Source organism: Coregonus clupeaformis, chromosome 7 (assembly GCF_020615455.1).
Source record: "Coregonus clupeaformis isolate EN_2021a chromosome 7, ASM2061545v1, whole genome shotgun sequence".
Classification (NCBI taxonomy): domain Eukaryota; kingdom Metazoa; phylum Chordata; class Actinopteri; order Salmoniformes; family Salmonidae; genus Coregonus; species Coregonus clupeaformis.
Window position 1 is genome coordinate 68,892,111 of NC_059198.1, and position 13,268 is coordinate 68,905,378.

Genomic DNA, 13,268 nt, shown 5'->3' on the forward strand with positions numbered 1-13,268 from the left:
TGTTATCCGCTGTGGTGACTGCCCCAGGGGACATATCCACCCCATCCACACACACACACACACATAACTTTGTTATCATAGGGTATTGCTATACTGTAAACTAGAGTATGCGTTTTAGGACATCTGGCATTATCATTCACAGAAAGGGAACTTTATATGAAAAGACTGGAGCTCTGAGTTTCTGATCCCAAAGGCATGACTATGTCACATACACTGGAACCTGTTACTGTGTTGACATGACAACCTTTCTTGACCCAACCATACACTAATACCTATACATAGTTCTGAGCATGTTTGATTTAGTAACCCAAAAGCCTCCAGGCCTTGTAAATGCTCAGACGTATTTTTCCATATTTGTTTTTTTTATTAGGCCTACAATCCATCCCCACGTCGCTTAAAAGTTTAAAGTTTGGCCCGACCATACGTATATAATCCTCAGGGGGCTTATAATAGATCTGACCTGCAGCCAAATATTCACATGGGGAGGTCCATAATCAAGGTTTTCCTTATTGTTATGAAAATATTGTCCTGAGGGCCCCTGTTGCTCCTTGCAGACTAATTGAATCAGAGGCGGGGGAGTGTGTATTTGTGTGTGTGTGTTTTGCATGCATGTGTGTGTGTGTGTGTGTGTGTGTATGTGTGTGTGGAGGGGGCTCTTGGCTCTGTGCTCTGTGGGTGAGTGAGAGGAGGGCCCAGGGCCTGGCTGGGCCTGGCGGGGGCCCATTGTACTGGAGAGGAACCCATGTGTGTGTGTCCCAAATAGCAGCCTATTCCCTATAAAGTGCACTACTTTCAACCAGGGCCCATAGGGCTCTGGTCTAAAGTAGTGCATTATATAGGGAATAGGTTGCCATTTGGGACACAGACACACACTGCCCTCCCATCCCGTCCCAGACTACTTCCTGAAGCAGTTCCTCTATAGGAGAGGGGACGGACGGTTAAAGTTGTGTAACACTGATAGTCTCTCAGAGGGGAAATTCCACACTTAAGCCCTAAGATGCATTAGTAGGTCAGTGGGACAGAGACGAGGTTACTGATCGACAGAACACACATTCATACTGTAGACAGGCACATATCCATTGTCATAGGTCCTATCATGTCTGGAATAACCTGTGAGTTTGACCAGAGAGTTAAGGTGTCCACTTGCTTCCCATCCGAAACAGTTCGGAACAGTGTGCATCTATTATGACGACATTTTGTGATGTTTTGTTTGTTTTGCTCTTTGGCAAGGTTTCTTTCGGCTGTTCGTGCACAACAACAAAAAAATATTGAGGCAAGCTGAAGTTCGGGACCCGAAGTCTACGTACCTTCATCGGTCATTGATCAACAGTAGGGAAGTGTTTGTTGTCATTCAACGATAGATTACTTGTTTTCATGCAAAACAATGTACTTGCAAGATACTGCACCAAACATCTTAGTTAGATGTAAAGTTGCGCGACTAAGATCCCTTGGCAAAAACTTCAAAATTAATGACTGATATCTTGAGTTATCTGACCATTTTGAGGAAGTGTATACTGTCTACGACGTCTCAAGATGGACAAACAGTGCTAATGCTGCTTTTTCTCATTTTTCAAGCAACGTTCTATTAAGGGAGTATGCGAACACACTCATTTGGTTCGCCTAGCCGAGTTCTGAAGCATGCAGAAGCCTTTATGAACATAGAGATCATATGGCTTAGTTTCATCAACAATCAACAATCAAGAAGCAATAATAACTTGTAAGTGGAAGGATAGGCAGTTTATAAGACATACTGTAGATACTATGGTCTTTTTCTTTTCCAGTGATGCTAGATGCAGTATTATCTGTCCTGAGAGACTTTAATTCTGTGAAAATCTGTTTAGAATGACTATTTTTGCTAATGAGGAGTTATTTAAAACCAGCCCTTTAAAACCAAGTGGGCCGTTCTGTTCTGCTCTGTTCTGTTCTGCACTGCTTAACAGTTGCCACTTCATATACTACTCCCAATAATTAAGTAGACTTCATAGACTTTCTCTCCTAACTCTGCTAGTCATTTCAGATTGTAATTAAACTCTAAATGGTCTCTCTCCCGCTGTGCTGATGCCAGAGCAGTAGAACAACGATTCTGGAACAGTTCAGAATGCTCAATATAGTATTGATTAGTCTGAGGTTTTCTTATTTATTTATTTCATTTTATTTAGCAGTAAAATACAAACTGGATAAAAAGGGGATATGCTCTGTTGGGTGCTCCAATTCCCTCCTCAGCCAATCAAATGACAAAGAAGTCGAAGCCTGGCACATCTGTTTCTAGGGTAACAAAGAGTGAATTCCGTGGTTGGTATGGTGTGTAATTTATAATTTCATGAAATCTTTGCTGCTGCACTTATGCCCTCCCTGCGCTCATGAAGAGAGAGGTTTAATTATAGCAAGTGTTATTAAAAGAGTGGAATTCTTCATTTCATTAAGCCTGTCGGAGGGAGGGAGCAGCAGCAGCAACAACAATCTCTACCCATCATTAATGGCAGGTGCCCTCAAAGCACCAGGGCACAAATTTTACAAAAAGTGACATTAGCTGTTGAAGATTATCTCATAGAACAAAATGTATAAGGTCTCTTAAGCCTGTGTTTACCAGTGTTTGGTAACTTGGTCATTTTGTCTTTGATTGACATGCTTCAGCTATATTTCAGGATGAAAATGTTTAAGTATTTTCGGCATTTATCCAAAAACCATCAAAAAAAAACATTTGTTTCCCCATAGGCTTTGGCCAACGGCCATGGCCGAGTTAGTGCCTACAAAAAGACGGCATTACTATTGCTCTCTATAAGGCTAGTGTGTGTGTGTGTGTTTGTGTGTGTGTGCATGCGGATGGATGGACTGACAGGCATCCTTTGAGCTTTCTTACATTAACGAGGAAAAAATAGAATAATCCAGATTCCCTATTCCCTTGACATGTCAGACACATCAAGGGCTCCCTGCAACGACTCAAGTGCTGTTGTCAACAGGGGGAGTGGGTAGTGGTTCTTAACCGTGATGTCTTTCAGTGCCCGGTAATCAATGCACGGCCGCTGCCCACCGTCCTTTTTCCCCACGAAAAAGAAGCCCGCGCCGTCGGGTGAGGTAGAGGGACAGATGTGACCCTCGACGAGTGCCTCGTCGATGTACTCCCTCATGGCCAACGTCTCCGGCCAGGACAAGGAAAACAATCGCCCTCGTGTGGGCATGGCGCCCGGCAGGAGATCGATCGCGCCGTCATATGGCCTGTGAGGAGGTAGGCCCTTGGCACGCCTCTTACTAAACACCTCCCCCTGATCCCAATACTCCTGGGGAACGCCTGCCAGGTCTGGGCCGGTGACGGAGTCTGTAGCCGCCGTCCTCCCGGTGGCAACCGCCGCTTGGGCGGTAGGCGGTTCAGAGTGCGGGACCTGGGGAAAAGGTGAGGACTGGTAGGTGGTCTGGGATGGTGGTTTGGGCTGATGAGTGGTCGGTGGAGACCGGAACGGGACGATGGCGGAGCCTCCCTCCAGGATGAGCCGCCCCGTGGACCAGTCTATCCGGGGTTTGTGGACGACCAGGCAGGGTTGCCCGAGGATGAGGGGACACTCCGGAGAGTCCACAATGAAAAACTGGATATCCTCCCATAGCCACCACCCACCCACCGTCCCCCCTCCATGGCCGAGTTAGTGCCTACAAAAAGACGGTATTACTATTGCTCTCTATAAGGCTAGTGTGTGTGTTAGTGTTTGTGTGTGTGTGTGCATGCGGATGGATGGACTGACAGGCATCCTTTGAGCTTTCTTACATTAACGAGGAAAAAATGGAATAATCCAGATTCCCTATTCCCTTGACATGTCAGACACATCAAGGGCTCCCTGCAACAACTCAAGTGCTGTTGTCAACAGGGGGAGTGGGTAGTGGTTCTTAACCGTGATGTCTTTCAGTGCCCGGTAATCAATGCACGGCCGCTGCCCACCGTCCTTTTTCCCCATGAAAAAGAAGCCCGCGCCGTCGAGTGAGGTAGAGGGACAGATGTGACCCTCGACGAGTGCCTCGTCGATGTACTCCCTCATGGCCAGCGTCTCCGGCCAGGACAAGGAAAACAATCGCCCTCGTGTGGGCCTGGCGCCCGGCAGGAGATCGATCGAGCCGTCATATGGCCTGTGAGGAGGTAGGCCCTTGGCACGCCTCTTACTAAACACCTCCCCCAGATCCCAATACTCCTGGGGAACGCCTGCCAGGCCTGGGCAGACACAGGTGACACCAACATGTAGACACAGGTGACACCAATAGTATCATGATTAGTCCACACTGTGAGTGAGGAGGTGCCTAAGGTTGTCGGAAGATGACACCTAGTGGGTCACTCCGGAACTGCGACCCCCTCCTGTAACAAGGGCCTGTCCTGTTGAATAATTAGAATGTAGATTGTAAGTAACATCAGCTTCTCTCTGTTGATTAAGTCTGGCTAGAAAGGTTGGAGGGAGGGAGCCTGGGATTTGGCTGCCCTGTGAGATCTACTGTACAGTTCAGTATCTAGGCCTAGACTATACGGCTGATACAGGATCGATCAATTTTGCCTGATACAGGATCAATTTTCCCATAATGAAGAGGATTGGACCTGATCCTAGATCAGCATGTTTTTTGACTACAGGACCTGATTTTACATCCTCCTGACTGATACACACTGTACTGTATCATAAAGTGGTCATAGGTTGCTCCATATCCTATACAAGTGTTGTCATTGACATAACTGAATGACTAGACATGTCATGAAGTCATGACGTCATTCTCAGTTCCTTCCTGAGGTCCTGTTGCTTTGTTTTCTCAACGCCAATGAGCATTATTCAGTCATCTGTGGTAACAGTGTAACATTACGTTTACATTTTAGTAGTAATCTTATCCAGAGCGACTTACATGAGTGCATACATTATTTTATTATACTGCCCCCCCGTGGGAATCGAACCCATAACCCTGGCGTTGCAAACACCATGCTCTACCAACTGAGCTACATCCCTGTCGGCCATTCCCTCCCCTACCCTGGACAACGCTGGGCCAATTGTGTGCCATGGGTCTCCCAGACAGAGCTAGCTGCTATGCAGTGCCTTAGACCACTGCGCCACTCGGCAGTCATCATGGTTGCTTCCCAAATTCTCTTTTTAGTGCACTACTTTTCAATCAAATCAAATTATATTTGTCGCATGCTCCGAATACAACAGGTGTAGACCTTACAGTGAAATGCTTACTTACAAGCCCTTAACCAACAATGCAGTTTTAAGAAAAATAAGTGTTAAGTAAAAAATAGATACATTTAAAATTTAAATTTAAAATTAAAGAGCAGCAGTAAAATAACAGTACCGACGCTATATACAGGGGGTACCGGTACAGAGTCAATGTGAGGGGGCACAGGTTAGTTGAGGTAATTGAGGTAATATGTACATGTAGGTAGAGTTAAAGTGACTATGCATAGATAATAAACAGAGAGTGGAGCAGCGTAAAAGAGGGGGTGGGTGGGGGACAATGCAAATGGTCCGGGTAGCCATTTGATTAGCTGTTCAAGAGTCTTATGGCTTGGGGGTAGAAGCTGTTAAGAAGCCTTTTGGACCTAGACTTGGTGCTCCGGTACCGCTTGCCTTGCGGTAGCAGAGAGAACAGTCTATGACTAGGGTGGCTGGAGTCTTTGACACTTTTTAGGGCCTTCCTCTGACACCGCCTGGTATAGAGGTCCTGGATGGCAGGAAGCTTGGCCCCAGTGATGTACTGGGCTGTACGCACTACCCTCTGTAGTGCCTTGCGGTCGGAGGCCAAGCAGTTGCCATACCAGGCAGTGATGCAACCAGTCAGGATGCAACCAGTCAGGATGATCTCGATGGTGCAGCTGTAGAGTTATTTGAGGATCTGAGGACCCATGCCAAATCTTTTCAGTCTCCTGAGGGGGAATAGGCTTTGTCGTGCCCTCTTCACGACTGTCTTGGTGTGTTTGGACCATGATAGTTTGTTGGTGATGTGCTCCACTACAGCTCCGACGATGAGAATGGGGGCGTGCTCGGTCCTCCTTTTCCTGTAGTTCACAATCATCTCCTTTGTCTTGATCACATTGAGGGAGAGGTTGTTATCCTGGCACCACACGGCCAGGTCTCTGATCTCCTCCCTGTAGGCTGTCTCATCGTTGTCAGTGATCAGGCCTACCACTGTTGTGTCATTGGCAAACTTAATTATGGTGTTGGAGTCATGCCTGGCCATGCAGTCATGGAGTACAGGAGGGGACTGAGCGGGGAGAACAGGGAGTACAGGAGGGGACTGAGCACGCACCCCTGAGGGGTCCCTGTGTTGAGGATCAGCGTGGCAGATGTGTTGTTACCTACCCTTACCATCTGGGGGTAACCATGGTTGACCATGGTTGCATCCTATTCAATATTTAGTGCACTACTAGACCAGGGCCCACAAGGCCCGTAGTCGTGCACTATATAGGGAATAAGGTGCCATTTAGGATGCATTCCAAGAGTTTACTACCTGTTGAATCACCCAAAACCAGGGTTTCCCAAACTCAGTCCTGGGGCCCACCCTGGGTGCACGTTTTGGTTTTTGCCCTGATTCAAATAACCAACTCATCATCAAGCTTTGATTCAACAGGTAGTAAACCCTTAAACAAACACCTGAAACGACCTGTCCTGAAACAAGGCTACTGTCTCAGACTGAAATCTGTAATCATGCCACATCCATCACACTGTCTGACACACACACGCACACACGCACATACACACACATACTCATACCTGTGACACCCGTTAGACCCACCCACCTCACACATCATCCCTCTTTGTCAGGATAAAATAGATGATCAACTGCTATGGAAAGATGTGCATAATTTAACAGCAGAAAGGGCAAAAAATATGCACGTAATTCTGTCAGGTAAACCCTGTGATGAATGGAAGGTCTTCGAAGGAGCTCATAGGTTTCACAGCATTACAGCGTTGTCGTGGTTATACAATTTGCATGAAAGAGGAATTCATTATACTTTAGGCTAATGGCATTTTTTCAAAGCCCAAACCAATATAATTATATAACACCATCTAGCCAGGTGCTCTACATGGAATTAGAGGAAGCCAATACTGATGAATCACTATCTATCACACTGTTCAGAAGTACTTTAGTCTGGCCCCAGATCTTTGTGCTGTCTTACCAACTCTATGGTCACACCAAACAGTGACCATAGGAGTTGGAAAGACAGCACAAACAGGTCTGGGACCAGGCTAGTTTAGAAATACTGTACCTGAACAAGTTATCCGTTTGTTTGTTTTGGATTGCCAAAGAGGATCACACAACCTCCCCATGCAGCCAGAGATCTACTGTAGCTGGGAGTCTGTGTTTCTGTCTGTCTGGTCTACGACTACCAGCTGGTGTTTGACTTTGAAACACAGTAAGATAATTCCCCCTCTCTGTGTGGTGATCAGCTTTTTCTGTGGTTGTTGTTGTTTTTAGAGAGAGAGAGAGAGAGAGAGAGAGAGAGAGAGAGAGAGAGAGAGAGAGAGAGAGAGAGAGAGAGAGAGAGAGAGAGAGAGAGAGAGAGAGAGAGAGAGAGAGAGAAAGAAGAAGAAGGGAAAATGTATTCTTGTGTTCCCAAAGTTTCTTGATTATTCATACAGCCCACACACCAACAGATGGGGAGTCTATTTTTCCAATGCACAGTCAGGGAGGCAAAAGAGAGCCCAAACTCAGTAAAAAACAGAAGTATCTATAAACTATCCTTGAGAACTGATTGTACTAACTCCCACCAGCTCAATTATGAGGTAGTCAAACTTTGGAAGTCGTTGTTCTCTGAAATGAACTCTGTATTCCCCTCCGCTTCTATCAACCACACCCCACCCCTCGGCTCTGCTCTGCTAGGCAGTTGGCAGACATAGCAATGAGTTAACTGTTCCAGGGTCTGAGTCCCAAATGGCACCCTATTCACTATATAGAGCAATGGATGAGGATTATGTCCATGTCCAACCCTGTCTGTGGTGATGATAATAAGAGATGATTCATAGAAGTAATCTCATCGAACTTGAGGAACACATACTGTAGGGCTGTTGCGGTGACCGTATTACCGCCCCACCGGCAGTCATGAGTCATGACTAATGTTCCCTCAACTTTTCTGCTGAGCACAAACTTGAACATTGAAAATTCTGTGCAACTTCCGGCATGCATTTACTGTGAACACTGAGGCTGTACCCGCTTTAAGTTACAGTTTTAGCAGTGGCCAATCAGGCTGCTGTGACTATTTGATCATAATGTAGGCCTACGAGAGTGGTCTACCATAAAAAACAATGGAGAAAAATGCATCCCATAAAATTTTAACATGGAAATAGCTGTTCTGTCAGTAGCAGCAAATGTGTGGTGTTCAATATAGACCTACATTGACATTCACCTGTTTATCCACTTGTCCTTCAGACAAGGAGGTGACTGAAAATGTTGTGTTGTTTGATGCAAGAAACCACTTTACAAAATAAAATTCATTATTATTCCCATACCATTATTAGAGAAATTATAGCAGACAAATTATGCTACCCTCTGCCTATTGGCTAGTGGTCCTCTGTAGCTCAGCTGGTAGAGCACGGCGCTTGTAACGCCAGGGTAGTGGGTTCGATTCCCGGGACCACCCATACACAAAAAATGTATGCACACATGACTGTAAGTCGCTTTGGATAAAAGCGTCTGCTAAATGGCATGTTATTATTATTACTTCAAGACCGTTTCAAAATACAACACTGCCCCTTTAAGACATAAAAAAAAAGCTCTTTAGCTGACTCGCTAGAAATGCACACATTTTGCTGCTCTTGTAGGAAGCAACCACTCCCCTATTGTTGACTAGAAATTAGCTAAAAACTGGGCTAATAACTCACTAACTAGCAAATAATATGAACAAATGTGCACAGGTGGCTACATGCAGCTCTCGCTTTGATATCAAAGCAAGCGCATCTACTCGCAACCGCTCATGCTATAAACACAGTCCATCTACGAGGGCTTGACAATCTGGACCCTTTCTTTCTAAAATTAGCCGCCAAAATTGTTGCAACCCCTATTACTAGCCTGTTCAACCTCTCTTTTGTATTGTCTCAGATCCCCAGAGATTGGAAAGCTGCCGCGGTCATCCCCCTCTTCAAAGGGGGTGACACTCTAGATCCAAACTGTTACAGACCTATATCCATCCTGCCCTACCTTTCGAAAGTATTTGAAAGCCAAGTGAACAAACAGATCACCAACCATTTTGAATCCCACCGTACCTTCTCCGCTATGCAATCTGGTTTCCGAGCTGTCGTGGGTGCACCTCAGCCACGCTCAAGGTCCTAAACGATATTATAACCGCGATCGATAAAAGACAGTACTGTGCAGCCGTCTTCATCGACCTGGCCAAGGCTTTCGACTCTGTCAATCACCGCATTCTTATTGGCAGACTAAATAGCCTTGGTTTCTCAAATGACTGCCTCGCCTGGTTCACCAACTACTTCTCAGATAGAGTTCAATGTGTCAAATCGGAGGGCCTGTTGTCTGGACCTCTGGCAGTCTCTATGGGGGTGCCACAGAGTTCAATTCTCGGGCCGACTCTATTCTCTGTGTATATCAATGATGTTGCTCTTGCTGCTGGTGACTCTCAGATCCACCTCTATGCAGACGACACCATTTTGTATACATCTGGCCCTTCATTGGACACTGTGCTAACAAACCTCCAAACGAGCTTCAATGCCATACAACACTCCTTCCGTATCATCCAACTTCTCTTAAACGCTAGTAAAACTAAATGCATGCTCTTCAATCGAACGCTGCTTGCACCCGCCCACCCGACTAGAATCACTACTCTTGGCGGGTCTGACTTAGAATATGTGGACAACTACAAATACCTACAGTGAGGGAAAAAAGTATTTGATCCCCTGCTGATTTTGTACGTTTGCCCACTGACAAAGAAATGATCAGTCTATAATTTTAATGGTAGGTTTATTTGAACAGTGAGAGACAGAATAACAACAACAAAATCCAGAAAAATGCATGTCAAAAATGTTATGAATTTATTTGCATTTTAATGAGGGAAATAAGTATTTGACCCCCTCTCAATCAGCACACTCTTAAAGGGAGTGCTCCTAATCTCAGCTTGTTACCTGTATAAAAGACACCTGTCCACAGAAGCAATCAATCAATCAGATTCCAAACTCTCCACCATGGCCAAGACCAAAGAGCTCTCCAAGGATGTCAGGGACAAGATTGTAGACCTACACAAGGCTGGAATGGGCTACAAGACCATCGCCAAGCAGCTTGGTCAGTCTCTCTCTGCCTGGGGCTCCATGCAAGATCTCACCTCGTGGAGTTGCAATGATCATGAGAACGGTGAGGAATCAGCCCAGAACTACACGGGAGGATCTTGTCAATGATCTCAAGGCAGCTGGGACCATAGTCACCAAGAAAACAATTGGTAACACACTACGCCGTGAAGGACTGAAATCCTGCAGCGCCCGCAAGGTCCCCCTGCTCAAGAAAGCACATATACATGCCGGTCTGAGGTTTGCCAATGAACATCTGAATGATTCAGAGGAGAACTGGGTGAAAGTGTTGTGGTCAGATGAGACCAAAATGGAGCTCTTTGGCATCAACTCAACTCACCGTGTTTGGAGGAGGAGGAATGCTGCCTATGACCCCAAGAACACCATCCCCACCGTCAAACATGGAGGTGGAAACATTATGCTTTGGGGGTGTTTTTCTGCTAAGGGGACAGGACAACTTCACAGCATCAAAGGGCACTGGGTAGCTGCAGGAACAGGGTTGGAGAGCCCATGGCATACAGAGTTTGAGTGGAATATCACCTGTCGTACAGCGAGAGGCTGCATGTTCCTCAAACAGTGGTTGATGCATGGACTGAAATGTGTTCTAAGCCCAGACATTTCTACATGCAATCCCATGTGAAAGCAAAGTTTTTATGGTTTCCACTAAAAACAGGAGGATCCCAGCCTTCTACTGCTAGTATATTTATTTCTCAGTTGCTAATATTAAGCATTGCTCAACTATAAAACTGGGAAAGCAGCCTCCATTCGCATACAGGGACATGTATTTTTTCCCCTGCCCCTGTTCCTGCCCGTTTGATAATGGGCCAATCTAAATCTAAACAAATTTGATATGTTAGTAAAGACAATATTAAATTGAGAATTGTTTGATGGGTGAAAATATGATTGCTTGATGAGAGAACAGCGTGTGCAGCCTGAGGCAAGGAACAGAGCGCAAGCTTTTTTTGTGACTCTTTAAAATCATCAATAGCCTATAGTCACATCATGCAGCCCATATACAGTATGTTTTGATTTCTATGACATTCTAAAGTTTGTAACATTCACAACTGAAGTTGCCAAATAACTGTAAATCTAGCGTATAGGACTTGTTTCAAATGATCACTTTTACGCTCAACATAGCCACTTCATATGCGCTCGCTTCGGAATAGGAAAAATGTCCTTTCTATTGTATTCAGCTAAGTTCAACTATATTCTTCTTACTATAAAATCATATAATATAAAATAATGGCACGGGACTTATAAGCATAAATTAACTAGCCTACAGCCTATGGCATGGCACATAGCCAGATAACATACAGTAGGCTGACTCATATTCTATTCTTCTGAAATAAATTATCTTCATATCATAATGTTTCTTTAGACCTGCCTAAAATAAATAATATACTTATTGTGAGGATGTATATTAAATGGATTTATTATACTTTTTTAAATGTAGATGTTCCAAAGGTCAGCATGTGGTCCTCTGTAGCTCAGCTGGTAGAGCACGGCGCTTGTAACGCCAAGGTAGTGGGTTAGATCCCCGGGACCACCCATACACAAAACAAATGTATGCACGCATGACTGTAAGTCGCTTTGGATAAAAGCGTCTGCTAAATGGCATATTATTATTATTATCAGCGGCTTGTATGCGTGGAGGCGGCCTTGAGATGCTAAAAGTGTTTATGTTAATGGTAAATTACTTTGAGACCGGCAGACATTTGCATGACAATTACCGGCTGACAAAATGAGATGACCGCCACAGCCTAGGAACACACACACACACACACACACAGCGTCTGATGTGGTGAAAACCTCAACGTTAATCTAATTGGACCAACAGGCTTAACTGTGGGCCTACAAGTCTGTGCAACGACACTAATTCTCCTTTTCTGCTTCCATTAGTCAGCGTAATGACTGGAGCCTGCTCTTTCTCTTTACATGTTGTTAAACATGACTTAGAGGCAGCCCTCTCACACACATACACACACACACACAGACCAGTGGGCCAGGTGAAAGAACCATTCCTTTAGTAGGAACAGGGAAAAACCCTGAGAGAAAGAGTGGGATAGATAGAGAAAACAGAGGAAAAAGAGAGAAAGATACATTATTTGGTCTCTCCCATTCAGCAGGAGACGGATGATTTGCTGTAGTTGTCTGATTTTATTAACACGGCATTTCATGGGAAATGTAAATATGTGACCCACCACCTGGATTTGGTCCTATGTAGCAACATTTGAAATGTTTTTTACATTGGATTAAAGTAGAGACTCAGAGCTAGAAAATGGTATATCAAACACTGCAGTTGAGGAACAATGAGAAAGTAATTCTGCTTTGAAAGTTTATAAATGGTCCTTGAATGATTTTGTACACCTACTGGAGAGCTCTTCTTTGTCTACACCTATTCAGCATCGTTCACACCCCCTTAAGCGTTAGCCCCACCCATCTCTTTAAGGATTCACATGTGAGGCCATGTGCTAAACAGAGTAGTGTAGTAAACAACCAAAGATTTCAAGACAGTAAAGATTAAAAGTGGTAAAAGTACACTCTAAAAAGTAAAGGTTCCTGGAGGATCCTTTAGGGGTTCTTCAAATTGAAACTGTGGGGGAACCCCTATAAGTTCTTTGAAGAACTCTTTAAAAGGGTTATTCAAATTACCCCTTTTAATGGATCCTCAAAGAACCTTTTGAAGAACCTTTTGGGGTTAATTTTTGAACTACCCCCCCCCCCTATTATTATTATTATTATTAATAATAATACGCTTAACAATAACAACAATAACACAATATTTTAGTTGTCAGTGTTTACTATGATTTTAGTGGCAAAGCAGAATTAAACAATCTAAATATGAGGTAAACTCCCAGCAGAGCCCCAAGTCCAATGGCTATATCCTCTGGCATGTTGATGTTAATGTGTTGATGTTCTCCATATCCATAGCCAGAATGATTTTGCAGTGCATGGTGATCGAGCAGGTTTCCTGTTATATTCATCAGAAGTGAAGGGAGGGTGAAGTCTGTGAATCCCAAAAAT

At 44.6% G+C, this 13,268-nt stretch overlaps 1 protein-coding gene across 2 annotated transcripts in view; it reads left to right on the forward strand.

Annotated features, from left to right (window-relative positions):
* Positions 1 to 13,268, forward strand: part of LOC121570009 (neuropilin-1a) — a 92,562-nt gene that overhangs the window by 48,621 nt on the left and 30,673 nt on the right. The gene's annotated exons all lie outside the window — the stretch shown is intronic.